General features: G+C 40.8%; 1 protein-coding gene across 6 annotated transcripts in view; it reads left to right on the forward strand.

Moving 5' to 3' along the window:
• PTPRO (protein tyrosine phosphatase receptor type O) overlaps positions 1 to 24,410 on the forward strand; it is a 158,975-nt gene that overhangs the window by 62,714 nt on the left and 71,851 nt on the right. For 2 of the 6 annotated variants that reach the window (XM_068948130.1, XM_068948139.1), the window contains exon 1: positions 23,807 to 23,891. The exons of the other annotated variants lie outside the window; for them this stretch is intronic. The gene's annotated coding sequence lies outside the window, so the exon portion shown is untranslated. Of the gene's footprint in view, positions 1 to 23,806; positions 23,892 to 24,410 lie in introns of those variants that run through there. 6 annotated transcript variants of the gene reach the window in all.

Raw genomic sequence — 24,410 nt, forward strand, 5'->3', positions numbered from 1 at the left:
ATACATGTGTGACATCACTTAAATGAAATTTATGCACTTCCTTTCCTGAACTGGGAGTGAGATTGGCTTTAAGTCTTTTCTCTGATCTTGACACAAAAAATTAAATATTTTTACCACTATATCATCTTGAGCTATGTGCTTAAGAAAACCATGTTTTATGGATGTTAGAACTGTTAACAGATTCACAGAATGGTTGAGGTTGGAAGGGACCTCTGGAGATCATCTAGTCCAACCCCCCTGCTCAAGCAGGGTCTTCTAGAGCACGCTGCACAGGATCGCGTCCAGGCGGGTTTTGAATATCTCCAGGGAAGGGGACTCCACCACCTCTCTGGGCAGCCTGTGCCAGTGCTCCATCACCCTCACAGGAAAGAAGTTTTTCCTCATGTTCACCTGTGTTCAGGTGAACCTCCTGTGTTTCAGGTTGTGCCTGTTGCCTCTTGTCCTGTTGCTGGGCTCCACTGAGAAGAGTCTGGCCTCATCCTCTTGACAGCCTCCCTTCAGATACCTATATGCATTGATAAGATCCCTTCTCAGCCTTCTCTTCTCCAAGCTGAAGAGTCCCAGCTCCCTCAGCCTTTCCTCATAGGAGAGATGCTCCAGTCCCCTCATCATCTTCGTAGCCCTCCGCTCAACTCTCTCCAGTAGTGCTATGTCCCTCTTGAACTGGAAAGCCCCAAATTGGACACAGCACTCCAGGTGAGGCCTCACCAGGGCTGAGGAGAGGGGGAGCATCACCTCCCTTGACCTGCTGGCAACGCTCTTCCTAATGCATCCCAGGATACCATTGCCGTTCTTGGCCACAAGAGCACACTGCTGGCTCATGGTTAACTTGTCATTCACCAGGACCCCCATGTCCTGCTCCATGGAGCTACTTTCCAGCAGGTCAGCCCCCTGCCTGTACTGGTGCGTGGGGTTATTCCTCTCTAGATGCAGGACCCTGCACTTGCCTTTGTTGAATTTCATGAGGTTCCTCTCTGCTTGTCTCTCCAGCCTGTCGAGGTCCTTCTGAATGGCAGCAGAGCCCTCTGGTGTATCAGCCACTCCTCCCAGTTTTGCATCATCAGCAAACTTGCTGAGGGTGCACTCTGTCCCTTCCTCCAGGTCACTGATGAATAAGTTAAACAAGACTGGACCCAATATTGACCCCTGGGGGACACCACTAGCTACAGGCCTCCAGCTAGACTCTATGCCATTGATCACGATCCTCTGAGCTCTGCCATTCAGCCAGTTCTCAATCGACCTCACCGCCCACTCATGCAGCCTGCACTTCCTGAGTTTGCCTAGGAGAATGTTATGGGAGACAGTATCAAAAGCCTTGCTGAAGTCAATGTAGACAACATCCGCTGCTCTCCCCTCATCTATCCAGCCAGTTGTCCCATCAGAGAAGGCTATCAGGTTGGTTAAGCATGATTTCCCCTTAGCAATTTCTAAAGAAGGTAAGCCCATTTCTGAGCTTAACTTAAAGAACAGTCCTGCCTTTAGTGTATCTCTTAGGAAAGCAGCAGGAACTTTAAGTAGCGCCCTTGACACTTCCACGTGCATCAAGGTCTCCTCTAGGACACCTAGACCTACGTGTTCCAAAACCGAATGGAAAATTCTGCCTGGTTTGCATACATGGTCAGACATTCCCACCAAAATAAGCTTAGTCATGTATGCAGTGGAGGCACATGAACCAGAGTTTGAAGTAGCAGGTTTTATGATCATTTAGGGAAAGTTCCTTCTAAGTTTCCTACCTTTGGGGCATAAAACTTTCAATTCTAGCTTCATGCTGTAAACTTCTTTTTACTGTTTATTTACTCAGTGTCTTGACAGAAAGATGGTTTGATGAGAGGAAATGTTCTCCAGTTATATGCAGTGGAAATGCATATAAAATGGAAAGCCACATCCCTCCCTTTTCCTGCTGAAGGACTGGTAAAGGACTAGAGGGTCTGCTGCTTAATGTTTGGAGATTTATCAATTTCTCCTTATTAACTTTACACATTTGAGACCTTCTACTGTAATTTATTGACTCCTTATGAGAGTGGAACTGGATTTTGAGGAGTTGGTTAATGTTGATCTCTAATTGACCATTGAGGTACTAGGGACTCTTGACTGAGTCACTTTATTTGGCACTGAGTGCTTGGCTTTGCTATCAAGCACATTCAGTTTTAATTTCCGTATTTCTCTTCTCCAATAAAAAGAGAAATATTGGACTACATTCATTGCAACCTGGTGATATCTGTGCCCTGTAATGGTTTCAGAAATATTGTATCTATCCAAGTGAAAGTGAAATTGGTGGTGAAGTGCATTTTTCAATCCTCTGAGGAGTATGACAAGAATGCAGTAGTCCCTGGAAGAAGTGATTTATGCTAACCTCAATACAATCACTTTGTTTAGATCTTCCTGTTTAGTCACTGCACAGAGGATAAAATGCTGTAGGCCCTGCAATCAGATTCATTTCGGTTATGGCTATAATCTGTATAGCACACCTGTGTTCAAATCACAGCATATTGTATACCTTTTATAGATGCCCTCATGATCATATAGGGCCTGATTGGGTTGGGTCTGCACTCTGGGGATTTATGTTCCCTTCTGAATACAGATTTCACTGCAAGTATTAGGAGCCATTTTCCTCTGTTAGTACTTAATAACAATTTAGTTCAATAAAGCCCTGGATGGTAAAGCTCCTTATTTAGTTAAACAAGAGGTATGGTATCTAGAGTCACATTGCCTTTTTAAAAAAGTTGTAACATTGGGAAGTTTAATGATCACTCAGGAAAACATAGGTTCAGAAGGGCTGAGTGCATTCACAAAAGGTTAGCAAAACCTGACCTAGATCATCAGTTTTCAATGTTCTGGGGTCACAACTTACATTTTTAGCTAGAAGTACCCTCTTCTGTTAGCTTTTGGGGGGTTCTGGACTTGTATTTATTTTGAACTAGTCATTTGAATACTCTGCGGGTTTTTTGGATATGTGCGCACGCGCACACACACACACACACACACAATATATATTCTGTTCTTGACAGATTTGCTAGGTCACATTAGGTACTCTGTTTTATACTTTTCATTTTCTTTTGTGGTACATGTTGTTTTGTGCTGTGTCACACAGGATAATTTGGAGATGACAGTAAACAGGATGCCTGGTGTAGTATCTTGTATCTGATCTGAGGGCAATGTAGATTGCACCCTTCAACGAGTTCCCTCAAGATCTGTGCCTCAGCCTCAGAAGTGGCAGTGGCAGAAAATGCTGTCTGTCAGGATTTAATCCCTTTGTGCAATAAAACTCGACAGTACAGTGATGCGCAGTTGCAGCAGACTGTTAGTAATGGAAGTCCATTCTCAGGGAAAGTAGAATGAATTTGATCAGTTTTATGCAAAACAGAAAATATTCTTCGAGTTACAAAAGCGCATCCTCCCATCCCTTCTGAAAGGGGACTCTCCCCTTGCAGGAATGAATGTCGCTGTCCTGACTGACCATTACCTTTTACCTTGTGTAATGATCATGTGTGTGCCAAAGGCCACACAAAGGCCACAGATTGTGGCTTTTCTGTTATAGTCGCGTACACCTGTTTCCCGCTCATTCTGCATAGTACAAATGCCTCAGTGAGATGGAGAATGAAGAAACAGGCACGAGGAACAGCAAAAGACTGAGATTTTTGGTGATCTTATGAGGCGTCCCATTATGTCTCAAGAGTTACTCAGAAACTGTAGGTCTTTGCAGAAATGTAGGATTGTTGCATCTCCAACATGCAGGGTGTTAAGGAACCATGGGGCTCACATGTCATATTTTTATCACCATGTCTTAGAGCCCTCAGTAAGGAGTCATTCTGAAATACATATACATGAATACACCCACAGGTAGGTAAAGTTCTCAGGGTTTCTGAAATAACAGACTATACCTACATTGCAGTCACCTATGAACAGTTAATTTAGGTCCTACAAGCAGCATTTAGCATACTAAAACCACCTGGGAAGCTGTGGAGACACTTGGGCACTTAGCCCTGGTCTTAAGCTAGTGATTTTAAAACTGGTTGGGGCCTGCATACCCAGGGAGAGTGAGGGGAGCAGCCAAAATCTGAGCCAGTTTCCACAGGACTTGCCAGCTGTCCCGTTGAGGCCGACGTGTGCCCAGGCTCTCCTGGGAGGAGAAGCTTGGGACTGCGCAGTGCCCAGGGGAAGCTGTGGGCCTCTTCTCAGGGAGCTGGGACCTCAGGGGCTCCTGCTCCGGCCTCGAGTCCTGAGGTCTGATCACCTACCCTGGTAGCACCCCATGTACTGGATCAGGAGTCAGAGCTTGTAGTTCGGTTGTAAAAATCACACTGTAGTTTTTAATAAAGGATGTTCGCCCTGCTATGAATTGAGCCCAGTTGTAATACAGCCTTGTACATGCAGTGACATGAATGAATGAATATTAACTGAGACTAAGGCAAAATAATTATGCGAGGCTGACATAATTTTCCATCCAGGAGCAAGCCCGTATGCAATTAACTTGCTGAAGGAATTATATGGACAATTATCTTATATTTCAGGTAATGAAGAAATGCCAGCTCACTAAAGGGATGTCTTCTGAGTAAACAGTTATGAACAGTATGTTCAGCTCAGACCTCATTTATATAATGAATGATGTTCAAACTGCATTTGGACTATAATAGATATAGCTTAGGTCACCAGCTAATTTAAAATACATATAAATAATACAACTCCCTTGCTGATGTCATTAGTGGAAAGGATCGAATTTAAAGCCTCTGGTCCTGAAAATGTGAGCATTTAAGTTCAGAAACAGTAGCAGACCATTCAGCAAACCACTATCCAGCTTCATACCACCTGGTGCTTGCAAGGCCAAAGGAATAAGTTATTGTTCTCACCACATAGGATGCTCCAGCCTCCTTTCCCTAGTTCCTTAACCCAGAACTGTCTTTTTCTTTCCTCCTCTGAAATACAGTAGGGTCCTAAAGTAATTTCTTTCCCCTAGGAAGTCAGTAACTCTGGAGAATAGGGGCCATTTCAATTTTGACTCCATCAGGTGTATCACAAGAACACTACATTTTCCAAATTGTACCCTACTACAAATAGAGATAAATCCTTTCAGGAACCCTTCTAGGCTACCAACGTGGCCATCCCCTGACAGTCCGTGACTGACTGACTTCCTGAGCACAGCAGTTAGTCTCGGGTGATAGCAAATTCTTTGCCATCGCTTTTCTTCTTGATTTTTCATTGAGTAACCATTCTTAGCAAGTGAGTGACTAATAGGGGGAGGGCTGTACTGTTTTACTGTAAGATGCAAACAGAAGCACTTGCGTTTCCTGATGTTTTCGCCAGAAGCTCTCCTGTGACTCATCTGTAATTTTTTGGGTTGTCAGAACGTTATTGTATTGCAAAAGAAACAGAATGCATTTGTGCAGAGCATTTTCAACACAGCAAACCAGACTAAGACAGAAACATTTTAAAAGACCAAGTGTTTAAATCTGTCTTTGATTTGAACTACAACGAAGGCTTAAATGCACTAAGGCATTACTCCACTTGGTTTCAGACTCCGTGTATTTTTTCAATTGTTAAAGACAGAGAACAGATATTTTTCCACTTAGGTCAGAATTTGCAGGCTTAAATTCATAGGAATCCTAGCAACTTACAGGAAAAACTTGCAGTGATTATGGTTAATTTAGAGTTCAGAGTTAGACTCTAGCCACAGAATCTACTCTAGGTTTTGAGCGTTCAGAAGTTTAAAGTTGCTTAGATTCAGGATTTAAGTATCTCCTATCAAAAGAGGAGCCATTCACAAGAGCTATAGAGAGGTATGAATTTCAGTCTTGTACTGGAAAAAGTGACATTCTCACCCATCTTTATTACCCACTAACTTCTTAGGTTAGAAAGCTTTAATTAGTATGATCTGCACTGAGCTGCCAAAATGTGAGATATGGTGTGTGATATTTTTAGGCTCATATAATCAGCTAAGGGAGGAACAGTCGCATCAAAAGCCCATGCAGGCAATTCTTTCAGAGAGTCAGTTTTGCTATAAATGACAGTCTTCAGAAAATTCCCAAAATAAAGTAGCTCCTCTTGCTCCGTAACTGCAAGTCTTATGGTCAGAGTTGCCCTGCTTCAGGGAGGACTCCTTGGTGCGTTGCCACCGGCCAAGAAATTTCCCCACTGGGTTACCCAGCCTCTTTCATACCACCTTCTCGAGGCAGGCTGTGTCAATCTTTTGGGGAATCGGGTGTTCCTCAGTGAAACACCTGGTCCATAGGGAGCCAGGACTTCTCACTCGCTCTCTATTAGGCACAAAGTTCTTGTCCTAAAGTGGCTCTGCCTTGTTACAGGCTTCCAAAGAAATAACCTGTCCCATACTATTCCACAAGCTTCAGCTCCTATCAAATGAAGGAAAGGAAAAGAAGAGCCTTTTAAATAAGAAAGAGATGTAAATTGCATAAAATCTAGTATCTGGAAGGAAAAAGGTGGAGGAGTAAGAGGATATTATTAAATTAACAAAACATTGCATGTGAATTATGCACAGACCTTAAAGGGAAACAATTTATTTACAATTTAATTTTCTTCAGTATTATTAACATCCAGTTAGGAGCTGAAACTCCTGGGGTTCAAGTGAAGCCCAGACAGCTACTCTCTCCCTCCTTCCTCCCATTTTGATGATGAGAAGCATCTTCCCCTCCTCATCCTCTCTTTGCTTTGGGAGAGCAGTGCAATTACCAGCAGTTTCTCCTTTCCTTCCGCCCTCTTTCAGTGCTCTCACCTCTGGGGGTGCTGCAGCCAAAGCTGCCCTCCCTGTTTTCGCTGCTTTGCACCATCTCAATCATTCAGGAAATGGAGCAAGAAAGAGATGACTACGAAAGCGGTGGCTTGATCCAGCATTCTTGGCTCCACTGAGACTGGGCAAAGGACATTTAGTTACTCTGGTTCCAGCTTTATTATTTGCCCTTTAGGGGGCCTTTAGCTGTTCATTTAGCTTATGATATTTTACAGGCAGACGTGCGCTCACCTACCTGTGCTCTAAGCGAGCAGGAAGCTTCGCTCACCAGTGCTAATATATTTGGACTCTCATCAGCGTGTATGGCCGTAACATCTTACTTATCTTGACTGCGTAGCGTCTGTCTGGCTCACGTTTCCTGTAAAACACCGTGTAAACAAACACTCTGTGTATCTTGATTATCACTCTGCCTCTAGAACCTGCTACGTAAGTAATTGCCGCAGGAGTATAGTGAACGCTAAGGGCTTTTCAGGAGCCTAGTATTAACAGTTAATTAAGCTGAGTAAAAATTCCTTCTGGTTAAGGATATAGGTAAGATGAAGAGCTTATATATGGCTTTTTCTCCTGCTTCATAATTATGATCAAGTCCCCCAGAGGATCCACACCTTTAGGATCCCTCAGCAAAGTTCCTCCTCTTCCTTACACCCTGCTGCAGACCATGGGTCTAGTATGGTAAGTCTAGCATACAAGACGCTACACATTGTTTTAGAGGTAGTTTTCTCAACTGGATGGACACTGTACGTTTTCACAAGAGAATTATATAGTTGTTACCTGATGCAGTAGTCACACAATGGGAGGAAAGTTGTAGGCAGGGAAGGTCTCCCCCTGCCTGAATCTCTTTAAGCTATCATCAGCTCTTGAGGAGGATTGACCCCTGAAGAAATAGGTTTTGCTATTTTGGCTAAGTTCTCTACAGAGGAATTTGCCTGACTGCTGCTTTATCACTTCTGTTCAAACAGTGGTGTAGGTGATGTAAAATTAATAAGTTGCATGAGTCATATACACATGATATTGTATTTATAGCATTCTTGTGAGGTCTCATTAACATGCATTAGAAAAGTGCTTTGAAATTCTGCAGTGAAAGATATCGTATCATAGAAATACAGAGCATTTTCCAATCTAGACATGGGCTTTTCAATTTAAATTGTCTAGATCTGAATTTTAGTTTTGGATTCCTTCCCTCAGGGTGGCAAATAAGAATATAAGACTGAAGTGCTGCCAAACTTCTGGAAATTTTGAATAAAGATCCAACAACTCTGTGGCTTGAGCACTTCCCACATTACATTTGTACCATAAACCATGCAAATTTTCCCTGGTCTTCTCCATTCAGCTGCAATATCAACAGTAGAGCCACATAATTAACCAAGAAATTATCTTTCACTACTGTTCATCAGCATAATAGCTGGGAATTTAGACTCACATACTCAAACAAACTACACACTTTTGCTACTAAATTTGCAGTGGGAGGAAGCATAGTGGGGGCGAGATCCTGAGTATAAATTGCCTTTTCTCCTCCGTTCTCAGTACTGGGCAGGCTTGCTGCCTTCTGAAAGGGAGGGAGACAGAAGCAGGAAGTGAAGGCAGCAAATTGGGATTAGTTACTGCGGCACTCATGCATAGAAGAATATATGATTATTTTAGGCTGACTTTTCTTCATCTCTTGTCAAAAGCACAGGGTTTCTGTGCATAGAGTAAGCGGTGACCACTCAATCAGAGGAATTTTCTCTGCTCCCATTGCTGACATTAGAAAATACTAAATTTCACCAACTTACGGCTTTTCGTACAGAATTGTTTTTGAACTTGTACTGTAGTATCCTCTGGGGAGCAAAGCAACGAGAATTAAAATAGGTTCATTATCCTAAATGCCTACTTGTGCTCAGCCTGCTGCTACAGGGTTTGAGGAGGAGTCAGGATGTGCTGCCTTCCCCACATCCCAACTGCTAAGAAAGGCCATCCACGTGATGTACATGCCTACTGAGCAATTTGCATCTCACTGAGCCAATTCCGGGCGTGCGGCAGTGTTTTGGCTTGTTTACACCACAAGGAGAGCTGGCAGAGACAGGAGAGCTGGCTTTGTGCAAGCCAGCTGGCATCAGGGCACAGGACCTTTTCCCAGTTTTGCCGTTTAGTTAGAGGTGTAGGTCCCAACCCGTAGCAGTGACTCTGGATGGCATTACCCTAGATTGAAAGGACTTACTTTCTCAGGTTGCTATGACTTGAGAATCGATGCCTGTGACTCAGGCTGAGAAGCAGCGAGAGCTCCTGCAAGGGATGGAGTCCCATTAGGCTGTCTGCTGTCTGCACCGGTCCGGGCTCCCGGCTTGTAGCTAATCAGCTTGGTCTGCAAAGGAGCAGCCCCATCAGTTGGGGCTAAGGAAAAAAAGACAGAAAAACGGGGAGAGACAGCGAAATACAACACAGACAAATCAGTCAGAGATACAAACCACTTTTGTTTCTGATCTACTGATTTTTTTAAGTTATAAACATGAGGAATGTGGGAGCAAACCGCATGCAAGTTGAGATGAAATTTGTTGCATATTTATATAATTTCTAAATATATACATATCACAAATCAACAGAAGCTGTTGAGAGTTCATTAAAACCTCTATAAAAATGAGACATTCCAGCTTATTTAGGGTAAAACAATGTCACGTACAGGGAGCACTAAAGAAAGATGCAGAAATAGGTGCTTATGTCTTCTCTTACTAACAGAACAGAGGGCATTTAACAGTATGAGAATCTAGACTCAAATAATGGTTGGAAATGTCTTTGGGAAAAAAGGACAAAAGATAACTCTATGTGGGATAATCAGTGAAGGGATTCAATAAGTAAGCTGACATCATCAAGACACACAGGAAACATATTTTAAATATTAAATGTTCAAGTCAACTCTCAATTGTCAAGGATAACAGGAGCTGAGGCAAACCAAAGACATAGGTAATAAAATATTTATAAATGAGGCTGTAAGAATATGTGCAAGACATTTACCTTGAAAACTTATAAACAAATTTCTGTAGTGAAGGAAATGGTTTTAAACTGAAGTCAGCAGAATGAGAAATAGGTTGAATGACTTGAGCTGTACGTCTGTCCTTCGGTCCTGCTGCATGCAGCCAGCCAAACTGGAGAAAAGCAAAGCCAAGATAACAAGAGCTTCAGCTCTGCCCTTGCCAAGAGCAGACTGTGCTGTGTGAATGGAGCCCCAGAATTTGGTCTTCTAACATGTAATAACAGTTCTGACTAGTATCGGCTCCAGGGGGTTGTTACTCAGAGCAAATAACGGTGTGTCAAGCCCCTTATGTTTCACTGGTTTCTAATGTGACACACAGTCACTGAAATGCTCTTTGCTCTTATGAACCTTGTGCAGCTCCCATAGCAGAGCAACCCCTCGCTCCGTTAATTGAGACACAGAAAGAGAAATGTCCTTAACTTCTCAAATTACTGAATCAATTTCTTCCTCCCTCCCCAGCTTCCTTGCTTCCTGCTTCTGCTAGAGATTACTGTAGCAGGAAAGAAGTCAAACAGCACATTTATTGCAGATAATTACTTCCTGGATGGTATCATTTTTCTTTTGGATATGCTGCCTGACAGTTAAAATCTCAAAGAAAAAAAAAAGAAAAAAACCCCTGAAATGTATTTAATTAAATCCCTCTTTTAAAAATTCTGTCTTACCAGGGCAAATTCCTTTTTATCATTTTTTGGGTATGTAGAATCAATTAGGTACCGCAGTTGTAACTTCTTCTGCCCTTTGAGGAGTTTTGTTTGAATTATAATCATTATTCTATCTAGAGTCTTGGTCTTTCTCCCTGAATCTTCATTCTGAGCTGCTTTGGCAAAAGCCTACTGTAATTTTTTGGAATAACTAATATAAAAAGACTTAAAATGAAACCACTATGTAAGATATGGGTATCAAATATGTTCTTAATGATTTTCTTTAGAAGGTAAGTTTTAATAAAGTAGTGTGTGAATGTTTCAGCTTTAAGTAAAATATCTGTTTATATCTTAACAGATATAAACAAACTGTTAACTTCAATGAATTAGCCTGGTTCTGCAGTGAGTGTGCATTGGCCCCCGGTACCGAAGTCATATAGGCCAGATTTTTAGGTCTGTGAAGATACAACTCGGTGCCAGTGGGATTTTCAAAAGCAAAAAATTATCTCCTCCTCTGGGTCAGTAAAAACCTTTAAAAATCTCATACAAAGTGCTTTTCACCTAGTACAATAAACTCTGCCTAGACATAAGGTTAAATCAGAGGTAATGTGGGGTTAGCCACAGCAAGGAAGGCACATTTCCAAGAGCACACGTTGAGATCGCAGTTTCCCTGGAGTGAAACAAGGAAGGATGATCTTGCCGTTATGGTCCCAGGAGAAAAGGAGTGGATTCATATTCAGTGTTGCCTTCCTCGGTTTCATATCTGCGTTATTAAAATAAAGTAAAATATAATACTTTCTACATGTAGGAGATGATGTTGAGGGTGAAAGGGTGATTAAAAAAAAAACATATAAACCCTTGGTGAAGAGCAACGCAATAAAGTCTTGCATCAAATCAACTCACTTGAGGGGAAGAGGATTAGATTTACCTGCTCCCTTAACAAACTAATTGCACAAACAAATCTAGAAATCCTTGTACAGCCTGAGCCCAGACCTCCCTCACTTCTCATGATTGCTTACACCTGGCTTGAACAAAGGCTAACTGATTTAGGAGATCCTAGTATCTTTCCAGACTTCATAGAAGCCAGGAAGCATTAGAAAACTTGGCCTATCATAAATATATTGGTTCTCTACCTTTTGTCAGTGATTATGAATGGAGAAAAAAATGGGTGATTAGAGTAACAGAAAAATAAAATGCTAGGTGAACTGTATTAACACTGATATCAAAATAATTCCATTTATCCATATGACATCTTCAATAAAAGAAGCTGAAAAGGCACCTTTTCCTTTCCATAGCTCCCTGTGGCCAAAGGGGCTTCCATAGAAAAGGTAACAACGGAGATCAGCTTCCAACTTTGCCGATGCACAGCCTCTCCTGGCTACTCCTCCTGGATGAACAGGTCATATTTAAAGGAAGCCTGACAAGAATTGGAGCCTTTCAGCTAATGACCTGAATATAGTCAAAAAAGAGGATTACATTTCAAAGTAACTCCTGTAGACAGTGCAAGGGAGCCTGCACTGAGCCTCTTTTAGCATTACAGATAACTTTATTATATGTATTGCAGAAGATCATTTTCATTCCCCTTTCATGGTCCAAGACTGTCTAAGTGCTAGACATCATGTGAATGCAAAAGGAGATTTAACTGCTGCATGGAAACAGTCCTGCCCTTCTCTTCCCCCAGTGGTTGTTTCCAACCCTTCTTGACCTAAGGTGCTGATTTCTGAAAGTGCTGCCTCAAAATAGTTGAGTTAGTGCTTGCTCCCTCTGAGAGGATTAAAACTTATGGCTATGGAGGCTGTGGCTATTAAAACTGACTATGGAGAATTTGATTGAGGAAATGCTTGCAGATACTCATTGAGTAGAAATGAAGATTTGTGTTAACTTCAGGTCATATGTTGAAGGTAATAAAGACAACCCTTAGCTAGGTTTTTTGGGTTTAGTTTTGTTTAGTTTTGTTTTTTTTTGAATAACTTTTCAGAAAAGTGCAAATCTGGGTTTAGGTGAAAATTCTAAAGAAGTTGACTTTGTTTCCTTCTGTGCAGTCCTTACACCTAAAGGTAGCTAACTGTGCTGTAGCAGCTGATGGTGGGAACTGAATGTGTTTGATTTCAGGCTACGCTAGTGCCAGACTGGATAACCTTTCTCCTGACCTGCGGCTGAATGATAGCTACTGGCTTTTCTAGGACAGGTTACTGAGTAAGGCATGGTCTTTACTTTCCAGCTACAGTCTTAGCATGCGTAGATTCAGGCTGCTTTTTGCTGGCAGAGATGTATTTTTTGTTACTTGGAGTTATTTATAGTGTGATTTTAGCAGGAGATTTCAACAAAGAAAGGGGCCTCATTGCTCTAGGAAGTATATGTATCTTTTAAGTATTATTTGGTTTTACGTGGAAGAAAGACTTGCTCTGTTGGCACTTAAAACTTACAGGCAACACAGTGGCTCCAGTGCACTTCCTGGATCAGGCACAACGCTGAGCCTGGTTTTGTCTCAGAATAGCAAAGGGAGATTGATTATTAAGTGAAACAAGAAGGACCCAGAATCTCATTTTAGATCTCAAAATCTCTTCCTGCACAAACTTATTGTCAGGTTTGGGAGCAAGCAACGGGCAGAGAGTTCGGGCCAAGAGTGCCCTGTATCTCACAGAAGCATGAAGAGGCTAACTGTACTGAAAATCACGAGGACCTCCCAGGTGTCCGTATGAGGCGTAGAGACTTCATCTTAGAGAATGAAATTATGTTGCTTGTTCATAAAGATCGTTCTGAATTACAAAGCTGTCCAGGGCTATAAAGCTGTATCTCTTTCATTTTGTTTTTCTGGTTCTGTGTGCCTGGGCAAGAATGGATGTGGAGTGATTTTTGATTTCACAGTGGTTAATTGCTCCGTGTTTCAGGAGCACGTGTCAGTTGTGTTTCACAGCGGGAGCCCTAATCATGACTGACTCCTTGTCAGTGCTGTGCACTTTCAAATCTATTCTAGGTTAGTCGAAAAAGTCACACATTATGACAGGAGGAAGCACTCAGAAGGAAGCCTGTCTTTATGACAAGAGGTGAAGAAGAATTACACCAAAGCTGTGTATATTGAGAGAATAATAGATATCACAAATCTGTATTCATCTGCACGTTACTTTGTACATAATGGGACTTTCATCTGGCTCAAGGAATATAGGGCAAATCATTCCACAAGGATGATATGTCCTCGTACTGTTTCTGCAATGAATTCAACATAAATAGGTCTTCCATTAACATCAGTCATAATTGTCTTTTTTCCCCTTTTTAGTAGAGGCAAACAGGAAAAAAAAAATCCAGCAACTCTAGCCTCTATTTTTACTGAGGCCAATAAGAAGACATTTCTGCTCTTCAGGAGTGAGTGGGTCTACTCTTTCCTGTTTATGCAGACTTTCTGCACTTGTGTGTACCTTTGTAAGGACATTGAACAGTGTTTTTCTCTTGCTGTCTTTTCTGTATGAAAAGTGTGAGAACTGAATCAAGAGCTTCCAGGGTAACCAAGAGGAGAAAGAATAACTTCAAACAGATGATATTTTATTTTACTCATATACATGCAAATGCTGAAGGCAACTATGAATTGGCACTCTCTCACACACATACTGGATGTATTTACAGCTGCAGGAAAAAGAGAGCACAGGCTATTCAGTTACCATAGATTAATAAATTGTTGTTTATCAGCTGAGCTGTGATATCTGATTGTGTTTATGGTCCAAGCTTTGTGGGGTAATTTAAGACAGCCAGTTTTACGTGGTGTTTGAAACAAGCTAAGAGCATACACCCAGTCTGTTGTTGCTGATGGTTCATTAAAATATGGAGAAGCTGCTGCTTGCGAAGGACTTTCTGTGCTGTGAGATGGAGGGAATTCAGGGTACTCCTGGGGTCATGAGCTTCTCCTCTGAAGTCCGGCCTCTGACAGAAAACAGAAAGAGACTATTGAGCAGTAAGTTTTTTCTGTGTGCCCTCTGCAGTCCTGATGTAACTTCAGAAATCATCTCAAGAACATGCCTGGTGCTGCAATACTTAATATAACCTATTGTCATTAAGCCAGAAAACAAAACCACCTACTCAATTTTTCTGCTACTTGAAATTTCTATAGCGTGATAGGAGAGAGCGTGGTCAGAAGCCTGCTGCTGTCTCTTGACTGTCCTGGCACCTAGTTGGGCTGCTGAAATTTCAGCGGGAAAGAAATTTCTATAGCATGATAGGAGAGAGCATGGTCAGAAGCCTGCTTCTGTCTCTTGACTGTCCTGGCACCTAGTTAGGCTGCTGAAATTTCAGCGGGAATGAACCTGAGGCGAGGGACTGCAAAAATGCAGTCTGATGTTAAAAGTAAAGGGATTTCATTGCTGCATAGGCATAGTGGAGCAGAAGTGGGGGAAAAAGAGAAATATATAAAAGAAAGGAAATGACTAAAGTTTAATTCTCTAAATTCCACATTCAAAGGATTTGTATCTGCCAAACCATGCAGAAATTAATCCATATGCTCTCCGCACTGTTATTACATAGCTACCTCAGCCTAAGATATCACACCAATGAATATATTTATAAATGTTTATCTGCATCCCTGTTGGCCACCGGACAACTTCCAAGTGTGAAAACCACCTGACAATAACAAGGAATAATAATTTACATGGAGAGAATACAGAACCTCTAGAATAGAGATCTCAGCATCGCTAATGAGCCAGTCCTTATTTTACCCTTGTGGATGACTTTTTAGCAACCTCACTTCATAAAAGACAAAACTAAATTAGTAGAAAGTTTCAGGGGTTTATCACTCTGATAGCTCAGGAAGAGAGACCTTGATCTCCTGATTGATTGTTGCACACAGGGCCCTCCTTTGTCACATAGGCAAAGGATTTATGAACATGTTTGCCTCTTTTGCTGAATACAAACTTTTGTACACTTGAAGTTATGTGCCTTGCTCAGTCAGGGCCATCATGTCTTTCTACAGTTGCAAAAGAAAGCAGATGAACAAAATTAAAACTTTTTAGCATCAATTGAGACAAAAAAGATTAACAGCCATAATACATAAAGATGGCAGTACAAATCTAAATTGTAGCTGCAGGTACACAATACACAGGATGCGTCTGGTCTCATCTAGCTTTTGATAGCAAAAGGAAGGTTTCCAGGTAGAGAAAAGCATCTGCAGAAGGCAGTTTGTTTAATCTTCAGTGGATAAATCAACTTCTAGAGATCTATCTCCCTACAGAGGGAGCCTAGAGCACTAGATCAAACTGGATGCCCAATTTTTTGACAAAATTGAGCCAGATGAATCCTACGAGAGGTACCGAAGTCTCAGCATAAAAGTTCTAACCAACCCATCATTAAGGTCTCTTCACTTCAAAGGTAACAGGAGACACAGTGCTTGAATTATACAGGTAGGTGTGTGGAATATTTAAACAAGTTCTTGTGATAGCATATAACTGGATCTCAATAAAGGATAAATTTGGCAGTTGCATATTAGAAGCAGAAGGAATGGTTATTTTTCCTGATCTAGTACACATTATTGTAGATTTTTTCTTTGCAGGTTGAAGACCTTTACCTCGGTCACATTTGCTATTAACTTGTTAGGAAAGGGCATTGTAGCAGAATTAAATCTTTCTTGAAGGCTGTTTGACACTCAGTAGCCTACACTGTCACCGCTCAGATAGATAACCCCAGTCATTCTCCCCCACACGATCCTTTCCTCTGGGTAGGTGGAACAACACATGCTACATGGGAGAGGGCTTTACCCAACAGCCTCCAGTACAGCTGGGAATCCCTACTCCATGGCCACAGCTGTTTGGATTAGCTCCTCGGTTGCTGCCTTCAAGTCAGCCTCAGGCAGCTGTGCTAAATCCTTGATGTGCTAAGGCCAAATAAATCCTGTTGCAGTTATTCCTGGAGGGGAAGGTAGTGGGGATAAGCTGTGTGTTTCTGCAGGTTTGGTGTTTTTCTGGCTACTGAGTAGTGTGCTACCAGCAGTAGTGGGACGCAGTGTTCTTCTGTGGGTAAGAATTTATCAAATGAGTGTGAATGGCTGGGCTGAGCCTAAAGCCACACTAGAGATGAATTCAAATCAGGGTATAGCAGCAACTGAAATGTGCTGTGTGGGTTTGTGATTGACCCTGTGCCATAGAGAAAATTACAGAGCTCATCTTTTGTTAGTAATCAGGGAAATGGCTCTGGGTGCTTGTCTTGCTTTGAGTACAGGTTGGGGAAAAGCAAAAGAAAACTGCACGGTAAATGCTTTAGCAAAAAGGACAATATTCAGCCACAGGAACTATGTATAAATAACATGAAGAATTTCAGCAAGTGCTTTCAGATCAACTCTTGCCAATTTAGAGAACATGGAAGTACAACAGTGCAATCAAAGGGTAGACTATCAGGTTCCAATTGGAATTGAAAACAAAATAAACCCCTGTTTGAGACAGAATAAGCCATCTTTCAAGGGAGGGAACTCACACCACAGTTATGGCTATGGGGAGAAAGATAGTAAGTATTAGAGTGCAAAATAGGAAAACAGGTAATCTGGTTTAGGTTTTTCTTCCTGAGTATGCCATTGCTTTAGTGACCTTTGAAGACATTATCTTGGTGGGTTTTTAGATGAGGACAAAATTTACCCCGTATCTGTCTCAGAATTTTTCCATGTCCCTCCTGATGACATAGGAAGCAGATGAGCATGTGCTCATATGAATAAAGAGTAGAGTTCAGCTGCACAACTGCAGGTGAATAATTGATATTGCTTAATGTATTTAACCTGAACCAGGAGCAGTTGTTCCCAGCCTACACTGCAGTGTAAACAGTTTTATGCATGTTTAAGTTTATCATCCTATATCAATGCTATACAAGGTTAATAGGAGCCTGCAGTGTCAGTGAAGTTAACTCTTATACATTGGTATAAAGTGCAGTGCCGGAAGAATTGATTTGAAACAGAAAATGATTTTTTTTTCCTCTAAATACCTTCTTATTTTGAATTTCTAAACCTCTCTGAAAGTCTCAACTTTTTGAGACTATTGAGCCTATTTGAAAAGGTGAAATTTATAAAATTTTTAAGAGCACTTTATTTCCTAATTCCTATTAAAAACACTTAACGTTAAGGAACAAGGAGTTAGGTGCTTGGAGTAGCCTGTGAGGAGCCTACCGATAAGTTTATTCATCTGAGTCTAGTCTTTTATTATAGATTAATATGGGGTGGGGAGGCAGGAAGTCTTGTTCTTTTCCACTCTTTCCCACTGAGTCGCTTTGTGATTTCAGATAAATTAGATAACCACTTTGAACTTCAGTTCTTCAGATAAAAGAAGGCTATAACTTCCTGCCAGTTGTGCTCTTTGTAGGTACTGTAAATAACAAAGCATTGCATTCTGTCTTTAAGTAGTAGTTCACTTGTGTGCACATACTGCTCATATATATATGTATATATATGTATAAGACCAATCAGTTCAAAATGAAAACATTTCACTTTTACAGTATCCTTAGAGTGCCTTACAGCTGGCATCAGCTGATGAAGCACTTGGTGCCTGATTTTTCTCATGGTGCAACATCAGTCTTCAAATTCTGTTGAACATCAGGAATTTTCTGCGTGACTTTCTAATCACGCATTTCAACATCAGTAATTGCTCCAAAGCTTATATTCCAGACTGTGGTCGTTTGAATGGGTGAATCCACTGTTTTTGGAACTGAAGGACTGAACAGCAGAGATTAATTTGCCCTTCATCATCTTAAAAAAAAGTCTCCTGCAATATTCCTTTTTGTTTCCTGTAGGGCACTTTGAAATGTAAGACACCCCTGAAAGACCATTTGATGACATGGAAAGAAAGATTTCTTTCCAGTAATCCAAGCTTTTCAAAATCCACATATAAATTCATTTCTCACTCACTCTGTCTTCTCCTTCAACACTTTCCCAAGGCGACCTGTCCCATGAATTCTGTGACTGAGAGGGCAGTGAAGCAGTTAGATCTGTTTTGGCCTATAAATGGTTCACTGTGAAAGGACTTCATCTGAAATGATGGGGAATATGCACATCCTTAGGGTAATTGGATGTGGATCATAATATGTGGATCACGCCTCTCAGTGAACTCCAGTTCCTAGGAAAAGAGAAAAGTAATCTCTCTTTTCCTTTCCCTGTTGAGGTGCTTACTCCTTTTCAGAACTTAACAGAAATCACCTAACATAACTTCTTTAGCTTCCCATCTGGCATAGCACAACTTAGATCATTTCACATTTCTGTGAGTGGAAATTTGCTTTCACTAACCCCCCAAAAGACTGAGGAAAAAGTGTTGATTGCAGAACTGCACAACAGAGGTCAGTTGGGCAGAGTTAAGGGAATTGAGGCGATATGTTTCCTGTGCCCTTTCTTATTTTCTCTTATTCACACACAGGCTCAAGAGGGAAGAGGCATTTTAATTAAAACACATGGTTCATCTGCCATGTGTATGTGTTTGGATCTGTTCACAGGGGATGGCTAACCTTTAATTGCAGAGGCTCTGTAAATGTCTGAATGGATGTATAAGTGCGTTGGTCATTGGGGAAGGGGACCAAATTCATACTTTTCTTTCAGAATGATTGCCCTTTTTGACATAACTTTAGTTCTAGAGAGAAGCTGTAAGTCTAGAGTGGAGAGAGACCAAACTATAATATCTACCGGAATGTGAATTCCTGTCAAGTTTCAGGTGTATATGTGAAGTCAGAACCTAAACTAGGGAGAGACGCCATCTATGAAGTTCTTAGTTAGTTTTAAACTTTATCAACGTCAGGGTTCGCTGGATGACTAGGCTTGGGTTTTACCCTCTGCAGTTTGCAGCAGCAGGATGGGATAGAAATAAATATTTAACCACAACTTATTAAATGTTTGATATTTTTACAAAGTGTTACATAAAAAGGTATTAGCCGTAATGAATGCAAACTTTTTTTTTTTTTTTTTTTTACATATTTAGCATTTTGGCATTTACTTACTGTTATAGCTCTAGCAGTTGATAGTATCAAGACAGATTTCCTTACAGTGGTTCTAAAGTAGGTTATTAACTTTAGAATGGTAGCAAAACAGGATGGACTGTATGTATAATACTGACATTTGCTTTAAAAAAAGCCCTCATATTCTCCATTGGTGTACAGAGAGGAGGAGAGCATACTTTTCCTTTAAAGCTGTCTCTTAGAACAAAGAAATGTTGAAGCTCATTTATAAAATATGACTAGCAGATTGTTATTACTGGCTTTTTAAGGCTGAGGACAGAAGCAGTGCTGAGAACACTATTCGTAGAGCAGAATGCCAGAAATGCTTTGTTAACCTGAATCAGACATCATAAATTATTGAGAACTGCTGCTTTTGCTGTCTTTCTACTCATTAAAATATTCTTTTTTTGCATGAAAAATCTTGAGGATAAGGGTTTCCATTTTTCCCATGGAGTATTTAGTCTAAAGAAGACTAAAGGAGAGCACAACCTGTGGAGAACAGTAGATAAGAACAAAAGCCCCAGGGTTAAATTGCCTTATTTTCACTAACTCTTATGCTGATGTTTCTGCTAACGTTCTTGAAGACCATTTCAAACAATCTTTTTCCTCTTACAGCTAACACTCCTCATATCTTTGTCTGGCCCAGAATTCATTGGACCTTGTGAAATGCTTAGCGTTCTTCCCCAAATTCTATAAGGGTGACTTTACCTTTTTCTTTAAAACTATAGCGTCTAGTAATGACAGCTGACAATTCCAAAGAAGCCTCAATGTGGTGTAATTTCCACGTTTCCTGTCTGCACTCAGAGGATCTTTCCCAGGTTGTGGCCGGGGGAACTGCTTTTTCTACAACTGCTTATATCTTTGTGTGAAACCATATTGATTTCAGTCATATATAACGTTCTTATTGTGAGCCTTTGAAAAAAAGAGTAAGGAGACTGGATGTGGAACATAGACAGTGTAAGATTTGATGTCACAAAATTTTGCAGAAAGTACAAGTTTTTTTCCTGCTTTATCCTGTGGAGAGCATAGACAGGGAGATGTGAAAATGAAAAAGGTATGATAATAGGCTGAGTACAGTGATGACAGAAGTGAGGTGGGAATCTGAAAAGTCATCTAAAGTAAAGACGGTCATCTAAGAGGTCATCTAAAGTAATATTACATACTAAAAAATACAAGTAAATTGTTTGAAACCGGAGCCTATTCTGGACAATGACTCCATGTTGCAATGGAGAAGCGTTTCAGGGCGGTCTCTTTTTCTAGTTATAAAAGATCAGAACATGGCTGGGATCATCTCAAGCCAGAGTTTCTAGCCTGCAGAGAGAGAGTCAAATGTTACTAAATAGAGTACATGACTAGACCAGCTTATACATAGATCAGATTTTAGCTTTTGGCTCTCTTGCTTCCCTTCCCAGTAACTGAAATGAAACAATAATTGGTGTTAATGCACAGCAGTAGTATTGGATATAAAATTTTGAATTTCTGAATAAAATGAATGTTTACCAGTTCTGTTGTATTTGCTGTTCAGTGTCATTTGTCATCATCACAGGGAAATGACATTCATGCAACATACATTAGGAAGCTGGTGCGGAAATAATATGACATGACTTTTATATGTTTTGCAACACTATTTTTATGAAATTTCTTATGTGCTGTCTGAGGAGGTACCCCTGCAAGACTATAGCAGAGGTCAGAAATCCTGAAATCTAATTCCAGTCCTAATGATTCCAGCCAGTGTTATGAGGCTTGAACTCGGCATACCTAGCTTCAGATGACTGAAGAAATTTTGCCGAGCTCGGAGCACAGACCCTTTGGCTGTTCGTTGCACTTTCAAAAGTAGTTCAGATCTGAGATGAATCCACAGGTGGCTTTATCTGAAAAGGTCATCTTGGTCAGTCTCATTTAAGTACCTAAAATTAGGTGAGATGAATCTAAGCTAGAATGAGTCATCATGTGATTTAGAAGAAAATTAGCATTATTAGCCATTGGGGCAAAATGTTTCTGGATACGGCAAAGTCGCTCACAAAAAATAGCCAGTAATTCAACCAGCAGGTCTGGATGTAGTGCAAGTATTATCTTATAATACTCTCATTGATGTTATTTTTGACCAGCATTATCCAGTGGATGATCTTAATGGTATCTTTGGTGTAAAAGGTTGATGCTCATAGCTTCAAAATTGACTGCTGATCTGGGATTTCAGATGCCTGCTTTGGAAACTCTGAGATACTTGGGAACAACTTTATGTCAGTGGATAGAACTTAGATTTGATCAGAGCCTTCGTTCCACTTGTAGAAGGTAACCCGAAGTCCAGTTTCTCAGAGCTGATAAGCATCCGCTGCCCCTCCTGAAGTCAGGAGAACACTTAGCTACATACACTTCCGATAATCAGGTCAAAGCCTAATATGTTTCAGTGTGAGATATTCAAAAACTGAAGTACAGAAAATTAGTAGCTATTGTGAAACTGATCTCTTCCTTATGTGTAAAACCTGTACTGTTACAAAGAAACAAACTGAGGATATAAACTTCTAAAAAAGAAAACTCTGAGCTCTGCATTTCTTTCCTATTACTCTTTGAATATTGTTTATTTGACGTCACATATTTTCTTGCCTCCCCCTCCTTTTTTATTTTAATTGAGACCTTGTTATTGGCTGGAAATTCCACTAGCATGACTCATCCCTGCACTGAAGATGACTGAACAGGCATCGCATTGTGGGATTTACTCCCCCTGCCTTTTTTCTAAGTGCTTTACTGTGGCACGAGCTTGTAATAATAAACTAGGAAGGAAGTTGGAGCCAATCATTTGGTTCTGAATGCACAAACCCTGCCAAATTTCCCCACAGGCATGAAACAGCCGCTCAAGCTGTGACACCAGCAAATTAAATCCTGGAGGTAGCTGACCAGAAGTAATGAAATGTGTATTTACCATACTGATGCTGTCAGTCCTAAGACACACTGGCTTTACAATCTAGTTAAGTGGGGCATGTTTGTCACTTCCATGGTGCTCAGAAAAAATACTGGGTTTATCCTAGCCTTCTTCCCAAAATCTCAAGCCCAGTGCTGGCTGATAAGCCTCACCTCATATAACATGAAGAAAAGGATACGTGAAATGGTCTGTTCTTTTAAAATGCTACCAAAGTGAAATACATATTCCCCAAGGGAGATAAATGATCTAGTCCTATGGCATGTTGATTGTCAAGCCTTTTATTCATCCCTTTTCTGTCTCTTCATTTTACAAACCAAACCTTAGTGCTAAAATGGAAGGATAGAAGTTATTTCAAGAGACAACAGATGCCTCGCAAAACCCATGTGTGCTATGCATGCAGCAGCCTAAAAGCCTAGGCATACAGGTGTGTGGGAGAGGATCATATCATCCTCATCATATCAGAATAGATGTTATTCAAAGAAGATGTGCATTATGCAGGTGGGTGCAAGTATGGGATGGATGAGCCACACAACAAATGAGATACACCACTCAAGAAATGCATGTCCATCATGCATGCAGAGGTTTAAAAGGATCTGGGCACTGGCACATGAAGGAGGGAGGCTACCGTTTTACGGTGCCCACATACTTAGGTGATAACTGACTCAGTTATTTTCCCCCATCAGGTCTCATCATAGGTAACAACAGCAGATGTATGTGAGGTTTCTACATATTTAGCTAGTGCCAGCATATTATGCGAGTTGTCTGAGATCTATTGCAGCAGGTTAGCAGATCATCTGCTGAACAGTACTTACTATGAACTCCAGAAAACACTGTGAGGCGGAGAAATAAAAGTATATAGTCTTTGATGTGCTGAATACAATACCCATGGAAGAATCAAAGAATAAAATCACACCCCATATGAGCAGTCTGAAAGCATCTAATTATATCCTAGGAATATCTGTAACTCTGCAATTATATGCTTAATTTCCAGCTGTACTTGATTAACATCACAAATGATTTTATAATACCACCTAACACACAGAACTTGCTTTGAACTGTTTGTTGGCATGTATAAATTTGTTGGGCTCTTTTGTGTGTTTCTTCATAGCAAGGTAGGCAAATTGGGTTAGTATTCCACGGTTCAGCAGCAGAGCTGAGCGAAGACTAGAATAGTTCTAGAGATAACAGTTAACTTTGTTCTAGTGAAGCATTTAAATGTAAGTCTATGGAAGGTCAAAACCCACTGATGTCTGTGGGATTATACATATACTTCAAGGTTATTATGCAGTTGTAACCTTGCTGAATCAGTGCTGTCTTTCTTTGCTTGGTCTTGGAGGAAAACGTTGCTTTCTGTGGGAGGGCAGCACACATGCCTCTGAAAGCAAGTCTGCAGATGCACCCTTTCTTCTGTCTCCCCATGCAAGAAGAGCTGAAGTACGAATTGTTCCAAATTTTGTTAGTGAGAGGAGAATGGGGAGGAAGAAGGATAGCAGGACTCCCAATTTTTTTGAGCAACTCTAAATATAATATTCAGTTAAAGGTCTGAATCTTTTGGCCTGTCATACTGTGTGGATCCAAGTGCTGCATCAGGATTTAAAGCAAAATGCAAACACTTGAAATGTGGTATTTTGATCTACGCAAAGGGTAAGCAATGTTGAATTCAATTGGTATTAAGGCAAACAAATGTAAGCTTTTGCATAACTGTGGTCTTAGATGGTAAGCCTTTTTGAGCAATTGCTGTGCCATATGTGAAACGTTACCAAAACCTTCACAGTAAAATACTCATCTATTGATAACTTTGGCTTGACAGCTATAAGTCTTTTTTTTTTTTAAGAGACTAATCAAAGCATACCTCAAATCAACGGCTGAAGCTGAATTCCCTCTATTTGTAATCTTAGGTTTGAGGTATTTAGATTTGGGGGTCCTGCTTAGGCTGAACTTACTATGCACTAGCTACCTTGTTCTCATGTTGAGACAGAACAGTGGTTTTGCTTAGATCCCTTCTTCTCAAGCCTATTATTTCAGTATCTCTGGTGGTAGACATCTCTGCATTAATTAAACTTAGGGAATATTTTCAAACTTTTACAACCATGAGTGCCTGCTGAAGTGGGTTACAGGGCTAAAATATTAGATATCCTGAGTGGGCGGTCCGGGAATCTTGCC

This window comes from Struthio camelus, chromosome 1 (assembly GCF_040807025.1).
Source record: "Struthio camelus isolate bStrCam1 chromosome 1, bStrCam1.hap1, whole genome shotgun sequence".
NCBI lineage: Eukaryota > Metazoa > Chordata > Aves > Struthioniformes > Struthionidae > Struthio > Struthio camelus.